Source organism: Heptranchias perlo, chromosome 35 (assembly GCF_035084215.1).
Source record: "Heptranchias perlo isolate sHepPer1 chromosome 35, sHepPer1.hap1, whole genome shotgun sequence".
Taxonomy (NCBI): domain Eukaryota; kingdom Metazoa; phylum Chordata; class Chondrichthyes; order Hexanchiformes; family Hexanchidae; genus Heptranchias; species Heptranchias perlo.
In genome coordinates, this window is record NC_090359.1 from 15,993,669 (window position 1) to 16,011,003 (window position 17,335).

The following is a 17,335-nucleotide window of genomic DNA, read 5'->3' on the forward strand; positions in this document are numbered from 1 at the left end:
TCTTGCATTTACCTAACACCTTTCCCGACCTGCCAAAGCGCTTTACAACCAATAAAGTACTTTTGAAGTGTAGCTGCTGTTGTAATGTAGGAACCACAGCAGCTCATTTGCTCATAGTACAGTCCCACAAATAGCCATGTGATAATCACCAAATAATTTGATTTCTTAGTGATGTTGGTTGAAAGACAGTATCTACTGACAGAGCAACACCCTCAGTCCGACACTGGAAGATCGGCCGAGATTGTTGGTGCAACTTTCGTGGAATGGGGCTTTGAACCCACCACCATTTGACTCAGAGGCGAGAGTGCTCCCAATTGAACTATAGCTTATAAATAGAAGGTTCGCTCGATTAATTCCTGGGATGAGAGGGTTGTGAGGAGCGATTGAGTAGAATGGACCTATACTCTCTGGAGTTTAGAAGATTGAGAGGTGATCTCATTGAAATATGTAAGATTCTGAGAGGGCTTGACAGGGTAGATGCTGTGAGGCTGTTTCCCCTGGCTGAAGAGTCCAGAACTAGAGATAATTGACTCAGGATAAGGAGTCAGACATTTAAGACTGAGATGAGGAGGAATTTCTTCACTCCAAGGGTTGTGAATCTTTGGAATTTTCCACCCCAGTCGGCTGTGGATGCTGAGTCATTGAATATATTCAAAACTGAGATCGATAGATTTTTAGATTCCAAGAGAATGAACCGGGCGGGAAAGTGGAGTTGAGGTCGAAGATCAGCCATGATCTTATTGAATGTCGGAGCAGGATCGAGGGGCTGGATGGCCGACTCCTGCTTCTATTGCTTATGTTCTTATGTACTTATGTACTAATGACTGCATGCTGCTGCCCATGTATGTTATTGTGGAGAGTGGGGGAAACCAGACTTGGCATTAATTCAAGAGGGGTTTAGCTGGAGAACATGAATGAGAGTTGGCGGTCATTTGTTCTTATATAGCGCGGCTTCTGGGATCCATCTCTGAGAATCATAGAGTTGTTACAGCACAGAGGCGGCCATTCGGCCCATCGAGCCGGTGCCGGCTCTTTGTCAGAGCAATCCAGTTAGTCCCATTTCCCCGCAGCCCTGCAATTTTCTTTCCTTTCAAGTATTTATCCAATTCCTTTTTGAAAGAATTGTGCACATATATCCCCAGATCTCTCCGTTCCTGCACCACCTTTAGAATTGTACCATTTAGCTTATATTTCCTCTCCTTATGCTTCCTGCCAAAATGTATCACTTCACAATTCTCTGCATTAAATTTCATCTGCCATGTCCCGCCCATTCCACCTGCCTGTCTGCCTAATTTACGGGAAATTATCTTGTCGCATTTGCTTTCAAATTTGGTGACGTCCTGCCCCGTGGACCTCCCAGTGTCGGAATCGACTGAATAAACTTAATCTCAAGGGTCACAAGTGAGGACTCAGCTGTCGGGTGAGGGATCCCGGGGCCACCGTCACCCAAAAGGAACCTCCCAGAATGAGCTGCTCCTTCGGAACAGAAGGCAGAAGCCAAGGGGCAAAACCAATAAATAAACACAATCATAGCCCATGTACATCAGTTAAACTGAGAGCTCATTGATCAGCCCGGTTAGTGATTTCACTGTTTCTGTTTCTCTCTTTCTCTCAGTGAACTTGCTGGCGATTGTGATCCTGTCCCGTGGAAAGTGCGGTCTCTCCAAATGTATCACTCGCTACCTGGTGGCCATGGCGACGGCGGATCTCCTGGTGATTGCCTGTAATGTGATCTTATATCGGATTGCTCATCTTTATTGGCGGGACACTTTCCTGCTCTACACTCCTGTTTGCAGATTCATTCTCTTCCTGGCTCCGACTGCCACAGACAGTTCTGTTTGGTTAACGGTCGCTTTTACCTTTGATCGTTTTGTAGCCATTAGTTGTCAGAAGCTGAAAACAAAATATTGCACCGAGAAAACTTCACTTGTGATTATCGTGACTTTGAGCGCGCTGTTCGGTTTAAAGAACATTCCCCGGCCCTTCGTGTATAATTCGTATCCGTATGTAACAATTAACAATATACCGTGGGGTTGCCTTGTATCATCACAGTTTTATAATCTACCCACATGGATCGCATTTTCTTGGATTGAACAGCTGTTAACCCCGTTGCTTCCATTCTGTTTGATTTTATTGTTTAATGCTCTCACCGTCAGACGCATTTTAGTGGCCAGTCGGGCCCGAAGGAGCCTCCGGGACCTCAGCAATGGTGAGAATGACAAGGACCCTGAGATGAAGAACCGCAGAAGGTCCATCGTTTTACTTTTTGCCATATCCGGCAGTTTTATCCTGCTCTGGATGACAACGGTCGTATATTTTTTATGTTATCGAATTAAAAGCATCTTTAAACACAGATCTTTCTATAACCCTTTTGCAACCTTCGAACAAGCGGGAATTCTGCTTCAGCTTCTGAGTTCCTGCACGAACACGGCCATTTACACAGTGACCCAGAGTAAGTTCAGAGAGGATCTGCTCAATGTGATTAAATATCCGTTTACTCTAATTGGTAAATTGGTCAAATGAGGAAAACGGCTGAAGTGAAGCGGGAACTGACTTCCCAACATCACAACTCAATTCCAGATCACAATTATCACCTCAATTTACCAAAGGGACTCAGCATCAGGGCCATCGATATCTCCTTTAAATTAATTTGTTGTCATAAGTTAGATCAAAATTAAATTTAATAGCACCCGACATAAAATGAGCAAAAGCAACAGACAGTAACATTATCAAAACATGTTCTGTATTCAGATCATTTTTTAAACACGTCCTCAGGGAGTCTGACCCGAAATGTAATTGTCCGGAGGAAGGGCTGTGAATTAGCGACTGGATATTAGTTTCCACACGGGGGGGGACAGGGTCGGGGACACACGGTGGGGACAGGGTCGGGGACACACGGGGGGGACAGGGTCGGGGACACACGGGGGGGACAGGGTCGGGGACACACGGGGGGGACAGGGTCGGGGACACACGGGGGGGACAGGGTCGGGGACACACGGGGGGGACAGGGTCGGGGACACACGGGGGGGACAGGGTCGGGGACACACGGGGGGGACAGGGTCGGGGACACACGGGGGGGACAGGGTCGGGGACACACGGGGGGGACAGGGTCGGGGACACACGGGGGGGACAGGGTCGGGGACACACGGGGGGGACAGGGTCGGGGACACACGGGGGGGACAGGGTCGGGGACACACGGGGGGGACAGGGTCGGGGACACACGGGGGGGACAGGGTCGGGGACACACAGGGAGACAGGGTCGGGGACTGGACTGGACTAATAATCGAGCCCGCCTACAGCATCTGTGGGGTTAATTCTCTCTTTTAACTATTTCTGGGCCCCCTTAAAACATTCCTGTAACTCCGTGTCTGATATTTTAACAGCCGTTGGTCCTCAATAGTCTGGGAATGACTGGTGTTGATCACAGTGAAGGAATGTTTCCACATTCAGTCGCTGTTTTTTTTAAGGGGCACAACTAATTAAACCCAAATCGTACAAAGAAGGACAAAAGAAACTAATTTAATTAAATCATTAAGTTGTTGCTGATGTTGACTGTACGGTCCAAACCCTGCGGTGCCCACCGGTCGCCTCAAGCAACCGGCGGACACCGAGTGCTCCTTCTCCAGGGCCCCCTGGGGCGGACAAGGCCACGGAAGAGAGGCCGGCAGTCGGAGCTACCACCCCCTCGGGCCAGGCCTAACCTGGACCTGTGGATGGCCACCTTGGCCGGGCCCGGGAACAGATCCTCCGACTGACCCGCCCTCCTCCTCACCCGGTGGCCAAAGATGAGGAGCGTGGGACTGAAGCGCAACCAGAAGTTGAGGAGTAGCCCCTTTAAATAGTGGAACAGGGGCTGCAACCTCTCACACTCCTTGTAGACATGAAACACGGACTCATCCAGGCCGCAGAAGGTCCGTTGCTGTTTTAAAACGGCCGATTAGCCTGATATTTTTTTAATAATGACTTATGACTCAGTTAGAATAGTCAATGGAGGAATTTAACAGGAGTAGATGAAGTTTCCGTCAGTCAGAAGGGATTAACAGAGAGTAAAGCCGGGTTAGCTGGAGACACTGCCGCAGAAGGAGAACTGAGGAATGAGTGAATACACAGAAGGCCAGTGTTGGAGGATCAAAGAGTGTGGGACATGGAGATGGAGGCGTTTGCAGAGGTCGGACAGGCAAACCTTGGAGGGACTTATAGGGAATGTGTTGAGGGTCAGGAAACCAATGGAGGTCAATGAGATCTGATCAGTGGAGCAATGGGAGGGCGGGGTATGGGGATCGGCAGGGAGGTGATCGAAGGGGAGGAGTCCAGAGATAATGCTCAAAGGAAGAGATGTTGACAAAGCAGAAAGGGGTGAGGCAAATGTGTGTTTGGAAGAAATCCACGGCAACACCACAGAGGTTAGGGGGAGAAGGTGAATTGTACAGACAGGCAGTGAGGATTCAGAAAGTACCTTGTATGACAGTGTTACCACTCATCAGACAAGTTTCAGTCAGAGAAAGAGAAGGAGACAGGGAAAGGGAGAAAACGCCAAATACAGGGTCGGGGACACACGGGGAGACAGGGTCGGGGACACACGGGGAGACAGGGTCGGGGACACACGGGGAGACAGGGTCGGGGACACACGGGGAGACAGGGTCGGGGGCACACGGGGAGACAGGGTCGGGGGCACACGGGGAGACAGGGTCGGGGGCACACGGGGAGACAGGGTCGGGGGCACACGGGGAGACAGGGTCGGGGGCACACGGGGAGACAGGGTCGGGGGCACACGGGGAGACAGGGTCGGGGGCACACGGGGAGACAGGGTCGGGGGCACACGGGGAGACAGGGTCGGGGGCACACGGGGAGACAGGGTCGGGGGCACACGGGGAGACAGGGTCGGGGGCACACGGGGAGACAGGGTCGGGGGCACACGGGGAGACAGGGTCGGGGGCACACGGGGAGACAGGGTCGGGGGCACACGGGGAGACAGGGTCGGGGGCACACGGGGAGACAGGGTCGGGGGCACACGGGGAGACAGGGTCGGGGGCACACGGGGAGACAGGGTCGGGGGCACACGGGGAGACAGGGTCGGGGGCACACGGGGAGACAGGGTCGGGGGCACACGGGGAGACAGGGTCGGGGGCACACGGGGAGACAGGGTCGGGGGCACACGGGGAGACAGGGTCGGGGACACACGGGGAGACAGGGTCGGGGACACACGGGGAGACAGGGTCGGGGACACACGGGGAGACAGGGTCGGGGACACACGGGGAGACAGGGTCGGGGACACACGGGGAGACAGGGTCGGGGACACACGGGGAGACAGGGTCGGGGACACACGGGGAGACAGGGTCGGGGACACACGGGGAGACAGGGTCGGGGACACACGGGGAGACAGGGTCGGGGACACACGGGGAGACAGGGTCGGGGACACACGGGGAGACAGGGTCGGGGACACACGGGGAGACAGGGTCGGGGACACACGGGGAGACAGGGTCGGGGACACACGGGGAGACAGGGTCGGGGACACACGGGGAGACAGGGTCGGGGACACACGGGGAGACAGGGTCGGGGACACACGGGGAGACAGGGTCGGGGACACACGGGGAGACAGGGTCGGGGACACACGGGGAGACAGGGTCGGGGACACACGGGGAGACAGGGTCGGGGACACACGGGGAGACAGGGTCGGGGACACACGGGGAGACAGGGTCGGGGACACACGGGGAGACAGGGTCGGGGACACACGGGGAGACAGGGTCGGGGACACACGGGGAGACAGGGTCGGGGACACACGGGGAGACAGGGTCGGGGACACACGGGGAGACAGGGTCGGGGACACACGGGGAGACAGGGTCGGGGACACACGGGGAGACAGGGTCGGGGACACACGGGGAGACAGGGTCGGGGACACACGGGGAGACAGGGTCGGGGACACACGGGGAGACAGGGTCGGGGACACACGGGGAGACAGGGTCGGGGACACACGGGGAGACAGGGTCGGGGACACACGGGGAGACAGGGTCGGGGACACACGGGGAGACAGGGTCGGGGACACACGGGGAGACAGGGTCGGGGACACACGGGGAGACAGGGTCGGGGACACACGGGGAGACAGGGTCGGGGACACACGGGGAGACAGGGTCGGGGACACACGGGGAGACAGGGTCGGGGACACACGGGGAGACAGGGTCGGGGACACACGGGGAGACAGGGTCGGGGACACACGGGGAGACAGGGTCGGGGACACACGGGGAGACAGGGTCGGGGACACACGGGGAGACAGGGTCGGGGACACACGGGGAGACAGGGTCGGGGACACACGGGGAGACAGGGTCGGGGACACACGGGGAGACAGGGTCGGGGACACACGGGGAGACAGGGTCGGGGACACACGGGGAGACAGGGTCGGGGACACACGGGGAGACAGGGTCGGGGACACACGGGGAGACAGGGTCGGGGACACACGGGGAGACAGGGTCGGGGACACACGGGGAGACAGGGTCGGGGACACACGGGGAGACAGGGTCGGGGACACACGGGGAGACAGGGTCGGGGACACACGGGGAGACAGGGTCGGGGACACACGGGGAGACAGGGTCGGGGACACACGGGGAGACAGGGTCGGGGACACACGGGGAGACAGGGTCGGGGACACACGGGGAGACAGGGTCGGGGACACACGGGGAGACAGGGTCGGGGACACACGGGGAGACAGGGTCGGGGACACACGGGGAGACAGGGTCGGGGACACACGGGGAGACAGGGTCGGGGACACACGGGGAGACAGGGTCGGGGACACACGGGGAGACAGGGTCGGGGACACACGGGGAGACAGGGTCGGGGACACACGGGGAGACAGGGTCGGGGACACACGGGGAGACAGGGTCGGGGACACACGGGGAGACAGGGTCGGGGACACACGGGGAGACAGGGTCGGGGACACACGGGGAGACAGGGTCGGGGACACACGGGGAGACAGGGTCGGGGACACACGGGGAGACAGGGTCGGGGACACACGGGGAGACAGGGTCGGGGACACACGGGGAGACAGGGTCGGGGACACACGGGGAGACAGGGTCGGGGACACACGGGGAGACAGGGTCGGGGACACACGGGGAGACAGGGTCGGGGACACACGGGGAGACAGGGTCGGGGACACACGGGGAGACAGGGTCGGGGACACACGGGGAGACAGGGTCGGGGACACAGTTTTTTTAAAAAGTAAACATAGCTCCAGTTAGCTCAGTTCCTGTAGACAGCAAGTTGTACACAGGGTGTTATCACTAATATATGAATCACCTTCTTTGTAACTGTGACAAATTTCAGGAGTTTGTTGGATCCCTTTTGTACAATGTGTGACTTTGCCAGTAAGTGGTTGGACTGTGTAAGAAATCTCCATGTGCTGTGTTAATAAAACTCAGGTCCTGGTGTCACTGGGGACCTGCTCTCTCTTTACTGTAAGAAATCTCCATTAAATGAATAATCTGTGAATCTAAATAGCTGAGATAATCTTAAAGAATGGCTGACCTGCAGCACGAACACAGCTGTCCGTGGGCCTGTCTCCCCCTTCCCGTTCGAGTCTCTCTCTCTCTCTCTCTCTCTCTGACACGGTCTGTATCTGTCTTCATCCCTCTCCATCTCCCATTGCCTATCTCACTATTCCTGTTGCCCTGCTTATTTGCCTCCAACTCCTTGCACACTAGTGTATCTCTCTTCCTCCCTGTCCCTTTCACTCGATCCGCACCCCTCCCTACCTTGCTCCCCATCTCCCATTCTCTCCCAACAGAGTTCTCACCTCTGAGTCCACCTCACTGTTTCCCTACCCCTCACTCTCTCACTTCCTTTTCGTCCCTCTCTATCATCCCCATCAATCACTCTTTACCCTCTCTCTTCCCTCCCACTCTGTCCCTATCCACTTTCTCTCTGTGCCTGGCTCTGTTCTCTGCAATTTTGAAGACCCATTTTCTACACAATCCCCACATTTTGCCCCGTTCCTGGATCTCTCTGTCTGCCGTCCACCCCTCTCTGTTTAAGTCGCTCCTTTTCTTTATCCACCCTCCCTCTTTCGGAATTTACTTTTCTCTCTCTCTCCACATCCCTCCCTCTCCCTACCCGTCTCTCTCTATATATTCCATTTCTCTGCCTTTAACTGCAGCTGCCACCTATTTGTTCACTCCACTCCATGGTTGATGTTCAGAGATTATGAGGGTGATTTTAAAACGGAGCCGGGAAAGGGGCGGGGGTCAATTTGAGGTCAGGAAACCCATGAGGACGGGTTTCCCGGATGTCCTTACGATTTTGACGGAAGGACATCTTTTATTTTTTTTTGTCAGTTTCCTGTCTGACTGATCGGTTGATTGACAGGCTGGTCTTTGTGGGACAGGAAACCAGCCAAGGAGAGGACGTCTCCAGGTACATCTTTGTTTGCATGGATGGGAGGGCACGGATGGGCATGGGTGGGCACGGGGGTCGCAAGTCATGTGGGATGGGATCGGGGGTCAGTGATGGTGGGGGGGGTGCGGGATCAAGGGTCATTGCAGGGGTCAGCGATTGTTGAGGGAAAGGGTCGGGGGTTGGAGGGGAAGGATCGGGGTCGGAGGGGGAGGATCAGGGTCGGGGATCAGTGATCGGCGGGGGGGTGGGGTGTCGGTGCAGTTAGGCTTGTTGGGCCTAGGGGAAGCACTCCTGCTCCTCAGGACCCACAAACTGTGCCTTTCTAGGCACCTACCTGTTACTCTCGGGCCTTCTCACCTCCTTTCACAAGGAGTAAAATAGAAGGCCCAGGAATCCTGAATGAGCCCCCCGGGGTTCAAATCTGGAATTAGTAAAAATTGGATGCCTGAAGCCTCCATGAAAGGTTTTAAGGCCCGCCCTGCCCCCTGGGAGCGGGTTGGTCGCCCGCCCCTCGCCCACCCCCGTGAAAACCGGAAATGAGCGGGTTGGAGGCGGGTCTGAAATGGTGACAATTTTCAATGCACCCCCACCCCCAACCCACCTGTTCTTTACTTTTAAAATCGAGCCCTATATTTTCAGGCTGGTGATACATCAACACAAGTTGCTCAGTTTCCATTAAACTTTATGGACAGTCAGTTGCAATTGTACTCGCAGGGCCGAGGTTCATTATTCACGAACGAAGCAAAGATATGCTCTGCATATTAGAAGATTAAATGAGTGAAGTTTTGTTACTATTATTATTAATTCTAAGGAAGGTGATGCGGCCCCAACACCCCAATAGCACCGACATTTTCACCAGTTTGACACTGATTCACTTTTAACACCAGCCATGCTGCAGCCTATCTTACATAGAATGTCCGGCACAGAAATAGGCCATTCCCCACAACAGGTCTATGCCGGAGTTTATGCTCCACACAAGCCCCCTCCCTCCCTGCTTCATCGAACCCTATCAGCATATTCTTCTATTCTTCTCTCCCTCATCTGCTGATCTGGCTTCTCCTTAAATGCATCTCTGCTATTCGCCTCAACTACTCCTTGTGGCAGCGAGTTCCACATTCTAATCACTCTCTGGGTAAATAGGTTTCTCCTGAATTCCCTATTGGATTTATTAGTGACTATATTATATTTATGGCCCCTAGTTCTGGTCTCCCCCGCAAGTGGAAATATCTTCTCTATGACTCCTCTATCAAACCCTCTCATAATCTTAAAGATCTCCATCAGGTCACCTCTCAGTCTTCTCTTTTCTAGAGAAAAGAGCCCCAGCCTGTTCAATCTTTCCTGTTCAGCATAACCTCTCGGTTTTGGTATCATCCTCGTAAATCTTTTTTTCACCTACTCTATAGAGTGCCTCTATATTCTTTTTATAATATGGAGACCAGAACTGTTCACAGTACTCCAAGTGTGGTCTAACCAAGGTTCTATACAAGTTTAACATAACTTCTCTGCTTTTCAATTCTATCCCTCTGGAAATGAACCCCAGTGTTGGTTTGCTTTTTTAATGGCCTTATTAACCTGTGTCATTACTTTTAGTGATTTGTGTATCTGTACCCCGAGACGCCTCTGCTCCTTTACCCCATTATTGAAGTAGTGGCCCACTTATTCTTCCCATCATAATTTAAAACCTCACACTTATCTATATTGAGATTCATTTGCCAGTTACACGCCCATTGTGCAAATTTATTTATATCTTCCTGTATTGTGTCGCACTCCTCCTCAGTATTAACTATACCCCCCAGTTTGGTGTTGTCCGCAAATTTTGAAATTATACTTCCAATTTCCAAGTCCAAATCGTTTATATAAATGGTGAAGAACAGTGGTCCCAGCACCAATCCCTGTGGTTCACCACTCAGACCTTTTGCCAGTCTGAGTAACTACCTTTAACACTTACTCTCTATTTTCTGTTTTGTACCCAGCTTGCTAATAATTCTGCTCTTTGTCCCGACTCCACCTGCTCTGATCTTATCTGAGTGAGATCATTAATTAAATACAATTTTTGCAGTGGGCCCATTCCCAGTAAGTAATGGATTGATGCTGCCCAGACTGATTTAATGTGGGATCCTTACAAGCAGCAGGTAGAACAGATTTACCTCCTGTCAGTGTGGGCTGTATTCAAACACAGGCATTAGAGGCTGAAATTACCAACATCAAGCCCACAGGAACCCACAGACACCTCCATAAGAACAGAAACGCGCACAGTAATCGTATAAAATACAACAAGAGAAATGGATTGCGTGTCACAACAAACTATTGGGGCACAGAAGTACGTGATGTGGATACAACATTAACAATCCTTCGTGTTCGATTGGAAGGATTCCCCCATTGTGTGGCGATGAGGCTTTCTGCCAAAGTCATTTGACAGAACACCTCATCACCAGAGCTTTCAAACAAGCACCAAGACGTAGCTTAGCTGGTGGTGAGAAGGGCCCTTCCCGCCAGATCCTTCATGCACTCCTGACCTCTCAGTGCCACTACGAAGTTGCGATGGGGACGAGACCGTCACCCATCTCCTCCTGGAATGTCCCTTTGCAAAGAAGATCTGGAGAGAGATGCAGTGGTATCTGTCCAGGTTCATACATACTAATTAAGAGCAGGAGTAGGCCATTCGGCCCCTCGAGCCCTGCTCTGCCATTTGATAAGATCATGGCTGATCTGATTGTGACCACAACCCTACTTTCCCATGTACCGACGATAACCTTTGACTCCCTTGTTAATCAGGAATCTATATAACTTAGCCATAAAAATATTCAATGACCCTGCTTCCGCTGCTCTCTGGAGAAGGGAGTTCCACAGACTCACGACCCTCTGAGAGAAAAATTTCTCCTCATCTCCATCTTAAATGGGAGACCCCTTATTTTTAAACTGGTTCGAGTTTCTCCCACAAGGGAGCAGTTCTGTAACACATGAATCTGTGCTTTATGGGCTGTTACCAGGGAAGCACTCTGAGACAGATATCAACTGCTGCCGGAAGACCATCAACTCGGTGAAATACGCCTTTTGGTCTGCCCGAAATTTGCTGGTCTTCCAGCGCAAGGAGCTGTCCTCGACCGAGTGTTGCAGACTGGCACATTCCAAGGTCCAGGACTACGTGCTCAGGGATGCACTGAAGCTGGGTGCGGCCGCCGCAAAGGCTCTGTGGGGAAAGGCTATCGTTTAGAGCTCTCCCGCCATTGTAAACCGAGGGGCTGCAATCAGGGAAAACCCACCTCGGGCAGAATGTAAAATACAAATTTATGTAATAAAATGTAATGTACCTGTAATTAATCTGTAATCAATAAGCTTATTGATTGTAATGCAATAAGGCACCCTCGAGTGTCATGAACTGTAATTATGAACAATGTGTAACTGTATTGTTGGAATCATAATTGAACTGTACTTTATGTATCTTGCAAAAAGTATATTCTGTATTGTGTATGTTTGAAATGTGATATGACAACTGTATTGTATGTATTGTGACAAATTTTATGAATAAAGTATATTTTTTGAAAAAAAAATCTGTTCTTATCAGTTTAATATCTGATACGTCCCCTATCTGGGGACCGTATATTAATTTGATTTTTGGAACAGGGAGATGGAATAGGGGCTTGCTCCGTCCACTCCACGCACCGACCCAGTATTGCAGTGTCTCTGGGAACGGTGCACCTCCCTGTGGGGAGATATTCAAAATGAAAAACAGGTTTTTCCAGTGTCTCTGTATGTATTATTACTGAGAATAAAGTTGATATTTTGTACTTAAAAAAAATGTGGAATAAATCCTCAATTAAAGCTGTGAAGATTAATTAGATAAATATTGAGGTGGAAATGATGTTGAAGATTTCCAAACTGGACCTGAAACCTAAACTGACCAGAATTACAAAGTGACCCAGAACCCCAATCTCCTGCAGACACTTGCACGACAAGGCAAACACACAATGTTACAATCCAAAACTGACACTGAAACATAACTTGACCTAAATCCCCAAACTAACCCTTAATCAGACGCTGAACCATTTCCCCAAACTGAAGCAGAACCAGAGCGAGTCACAAACCTAAACTTAACCAGAACCCAACAATGACTCTGAACAAAACAAGCAACAACTCTCAATCAGATCCTCAAACCGAAACAACACGGTGCCCAACACTGGAAGACCCTAAACTCACATACAAACCTCAAATAAACCAGGAACTGTAAAATGACCCAGAGACACAACCCTACCTGAACCCAAACTAAACTGAATTGAACATGAATGCCCAAACTTCTGAACAACCTCAATTTGATCTGGAACATAAAAGTGCCCTGGAATCCTGAACATACACAGAATTCCCTGTGAACAAGAGCCCTCTGCCCTTCTTGAGACCCTCTGATCCAAAGTACTTTAGAGACCAAAAACACTAAGCTGCACAAAACCCTAAATCAGCTCACGAACCCCTGGTGACCCAGAAACTTAAACTGACCTGGAACCCCAAACTGATCCAGAATCCCAAAAGTGACAGGTACCCTAAACTGACCATCAACGAAATACTGAATCAGAACCTGAAAATGATCCAGAATCTTACATTCAACATAACTACAAAGTAACCCACAATTCTAAACTCACATTAAGCCCCAAATTAATATGTAAATTGAAATGACTGGATACCCTAAACATCCCAAAACCCAGTGATCCAGAGCCCTAAATCGAAGATAATCCCTAAACCTGTACAGAAACATAAACTGACCCAGACCCTCATACTGACACTTTCCGTAGCCTAAATTGTTACAGTTCCAAAGGAACTCGAGTCAATCCAAGAGCTCCGGTCCTCTGGATTTCCCTCTCAGAGTGGAAGAACGTTAAACTGTTCCAGAATCCTAAACTGACCTGGAACCCTGAACCAAAGCAAAACTGCAACCAACTCAGAATCACAGGCTGATCTAAACCCTAAACTGATCCATTATCCTAAACGGACTCAGAATATTAAAATACAGCAAACCCGAAACAGACCCGAAACACCAAGCAGACCTGGAAACCCGACCTGGCCCAGAACCCCAGCTGACTCCACTGGTTCACTTGTTGGTTCTGTAGTTTGTTTCAGGCTCTTCTGCTGTTTTTGAGATATGATGTAATGTTAGGGATCATCGAGATCAGTCTGTGAGTATCAGTCTTTGCCGGGGTCCTGTGGAATATTTTGCAGTGCTGGGTGTTTTTGGATGCGTGGAGAATGTTAGTCTTGAGGGTCCTGAGTTAATTGGAGCTCTTGTGGTCAGTTTGAGTGCAGTATGTTACAACCAGATACTGAGCCAGAAACTCAAAACAACACAGAATCTCAAATTGACCAAACTAACCCAGAATATAAAACTGAACTGGGACCCTGAACCAATCCCAATTCTAAAGTGACCAACTCATGTAAAATGAATTATAAACAAAGAAAAGCCAAGAACCCAAATTTGTGTTGAAACTGAAAACAAGCCCAGAATCCAAGATTGAACCAAAGTCTTACACTGATTCATCAGCCTAAAAATATTCAACGCACGAAACATATCTCGAACCCAGAATGAACCCACATGACAAGGCTGAGACCGAAGGCTGAGCGTCAGGGATTTCTACAATCCCTCAGTGTTGGCATCAGTCTGGGCGTGTTGAGTCATCAGAGATCGTTGTCTATGTTTGTTGTTCTGTGTCAGTTTGTGGGTGTTGTGGTTTGGGGTTTCTCTGCTCAGTATTGGGGTAATGTGCACTGTTTCAGGTCCGTTTACAGATGCTGTGGTTTGCTGTGACAGTGCAGTTATCATTTTACAGGAGGCAGAAGCCCAATGTGTGATGCGATCGTTAGCTTTGGGTGTTTGATCAATGTGTGGATGGTGAGGTAAGTGTGTGGGGACTGGGTCAGTTTCTGGGTATTGTGTTTTTTTGCAGATGATGTGATTGGTTTGGGGCGTAATGTGGACAGCTTTAGGATGCTGACTCATTTGGGGAGATGGGATAGTCAGTCATTGAACACTGCCTCAGTTATGGTCCCTGAACACAGTTTGCAGTACCAGAGTCAGTTTCAGGGTGCTGTGGTCAGTTTCAGAGATACATGGTCTTAGCTTGAGGTGCTGTATTAGCTTGAGGTGCTGGGCCAGTTAGAGGTACTGTACTACTTGAAGAGCTAGGTTAGGTTAAGGTGCTGGACTAACTTGAGGTGCTAGGTTAGCTTGAGGTGTTGGATTAGTTTGGAGGCTGTATTATTTTGAAGTATTAGGTTATTTTGAGGTTCTGGGCTGGTCTGAGGTGCTGTTTTTGCTTGAGGTATTAGATTATGTTGAGGTGCTGGATTACTTAGGGCAGCAGCTTAAGTTTGAGGTAATCTATTTACTGCAAGTGCAGTTTTAGCTTAAGTTACTGGGTTAGTTGGAGGTGCTGTATTAGATTGAGCTGCTGGGATAGTTTCAGCTTTTGTAAATGTCTGAGGTTCTTGATCAGTATGTTTCCAGCCTAACGAGGAAGGAAGCAGTGCTGGATCTAGTTCTGGGGAATGAAGTGGAGCAAGTTTCAATGGGAGAGTGTTTTGGAAACAGTGATCACAATATGATTAGGTTTAGAGTAATTATGGAAAAGTACAAGGACAATGAAAGTTGAAGATACTTAACCGGAAGAGGGTTAAATTCAGTGAGTTGAAAAGGGATCTGGCCCTTATGGAATGGGAACAAAGATTAACAGGTAAAACAGTTAAAGAGCAAAGGGAGGCCTTCAAGGAGGAGATAGTTCAGGTACTTCATCTGAACCTATCAGCACATCCTTCTATTCTTTGCTATGTTTGACTCGTTTATCAATTATCTCCCCTTTTCTATCATAAATGTCTTTACAACTTTTTTGATTTCTGCTTCTAATGTCTTATCCATCTTCTTAGTGTCAATATTGAGGCAAAGTAATGATTCCACATTTCTGCCGTTACCTGTGAGTTTACCTTGTGCATCCCTTACTGGCCCTACCCCTATCATGATTTTCCTTTTGTTATTTATGTGTCTGTAGAATACTTTACTTTTTAAAAAGTATTTTTTGATAATTTAATTTTGTAATTCCTCTTTGCCTTCCGAATAGGTTTTTTAAACTTATTTCCTAACCTCTTCATATTCCCTTTTGTCATCCTCTTCTTTATTGTCCAGGTGCTGAGTGTATGCCTTTTTCTTTAGTTTCAATTCTGATCTTATCTCTTTATTCATCCATGGTATTTCATTATTAGTGTCAGCGTCCGTGGAACAGTATCCCAGTGAGAGACCGTGTCCGTGGAACAGTATCCCAGTGAGTGTCAGGGTCCGTGGAACAGTATCCCAGTGAGTGTCAGTGTCCGTGGAACTGTATCCCAGTGAGAGTCAGTGTCCATGGAACTGTATCCCAGTGAGAGTCAGTGTCCGTGGAACTGTATCCCAGTGAGTGTCAGTGTCCGTGGAACTGTATCCCAGTGAGAGTCAGTGTCCATGGAACTGTATCCCAGTGAGAGTCAGTGTCCATGGAACTGTATCCCAGTGAGTGTCAGTGTCCGTGAAACTGTATCCCAGTGAGTGTCAGTGTCCGTGGAACTGTATCCCAGTGAGTGTCAGTGTCCGTGGAACTGTATCCCAGTGAGTGTCAGTGTCCATGAAACTGTATCCCAGTGAGTGTCAGTGTCCGTGGAACTGTATCCCAGTGAGTGTCAGTGTCCATGAAACTGTATCCCAGTGTCAGTGTTCATGGAACTGTTCGCAGAGTGTGTCAGGATCCACAGAATAGTATTCGAGTGACAGACAATGTCCATGGAACTGAGAGAGTAGGTCCTCATGGAACTGTTCCCCAGTGAGAGTCAGGGTGCATAGAACTGTTCCCCAGTGAAAGTCAGGGTGCATAGAACTGTTCCCCAGTGAGAGTCAGGGTGCATAGAACTGTACCCCAGTGAGAGCCAGAGTGCACAGAACTGTACCCCAGTGAGAGTCAGAGTGCACAGAACTGTACCTCAGTGAGAGTAGGTGCCCATGGAAATGTACCCAGTGAGAATCATCGCCCATGGAACTGTACCCCAGTGACTGTCAGGGTCCATGGAACTGTACCCCAGTGACTGTCAGGGTCCATGGAACTGTCCCCCAGTGACTGTCAGGGTCCATGGAACTGTACCCCTGTGAATGTAGGCGCCCATAGAACTGAATCAAGTGAGAGGAAGGGCCCATTGAACTGCACGCTCACCCTCAGGAGTAGATCATTCATTCCCGCGATTCTGTTCTGCCATTCATTTAGATCATGGCTAATCTGTATCTTAACTCTTTTTACCCATCTTGTATATAATGGGCAGCATTTTAGCACCCGCTATCGGGTGCGTTCCTGGCGGGGGGGCCCCGAAAATCGGGAAATCCCGGAGTGGGACCACGCAGTTCCGGGTTCCCCACTAACGCGCCGGCGTGCGCGCGCAGCCCCCGCTGGTGGGAATCCCACAGGCAATTATAGCCAGCGGGATGCCACTTGAACGTATTTATTTTGCTTGTTCAGGTCATTAACTGACCTGATTCAGGGATTATGTGAGGAGGGGTGGGATTTTAAAGGAAACTGGGACTGTTTCCCACACTGGGGGAAACACTCCCAGTTCAAATGGACCTGTTGCAGCTGTCAGCCTGTGGCAGCAGCAAAGGTCCATTTGACAGGTTGGGGGTGGGGGAGACCCTCACCCATTGCAGGAGGCCACTCAGTCACTTGGGACAAAGTTTGGCCTCCACCACCCTCCTCCTGACAACCAAAGTCACCAACTTGCACACTTACCCCGGGGTCCAGAGATATGTACCTACCTTGCGGACCCCCTCAGATGTACATCTTCCGGATGGGGGCCGCCGTAGCTGCAGTCATGACCTCCTCGGAGGGCGAACAGCATCACCAGCCTCACCGTCCACCTCTGACACGTGGAGCTCCACAACAGTGCGCTGTGACACATCCAC

At 50.4% G+C, this 17,335-nt stretch overlaps 1 long non-coding RNA gene and 1 pseudogene across 1 annotated transcript in view; one reads left to right on the forward strand and one right to left on the reverse strand.

The window, feature by feature from the left end:
* Positions 1–17,335, reverse strand: part of LOC137302368 (uncharacterized) — a 37,181-nt gene that overhangs the window by 5,348 nt on the left and 14,498 nt on the right. The gene's annotated exons all lie outside the window — the stretch shown is intronic.
* LOC137302573 (U2 spliceosomal RNA) lies at positions 11,915–12,086 on the forward strand (annotated as a pseudogene).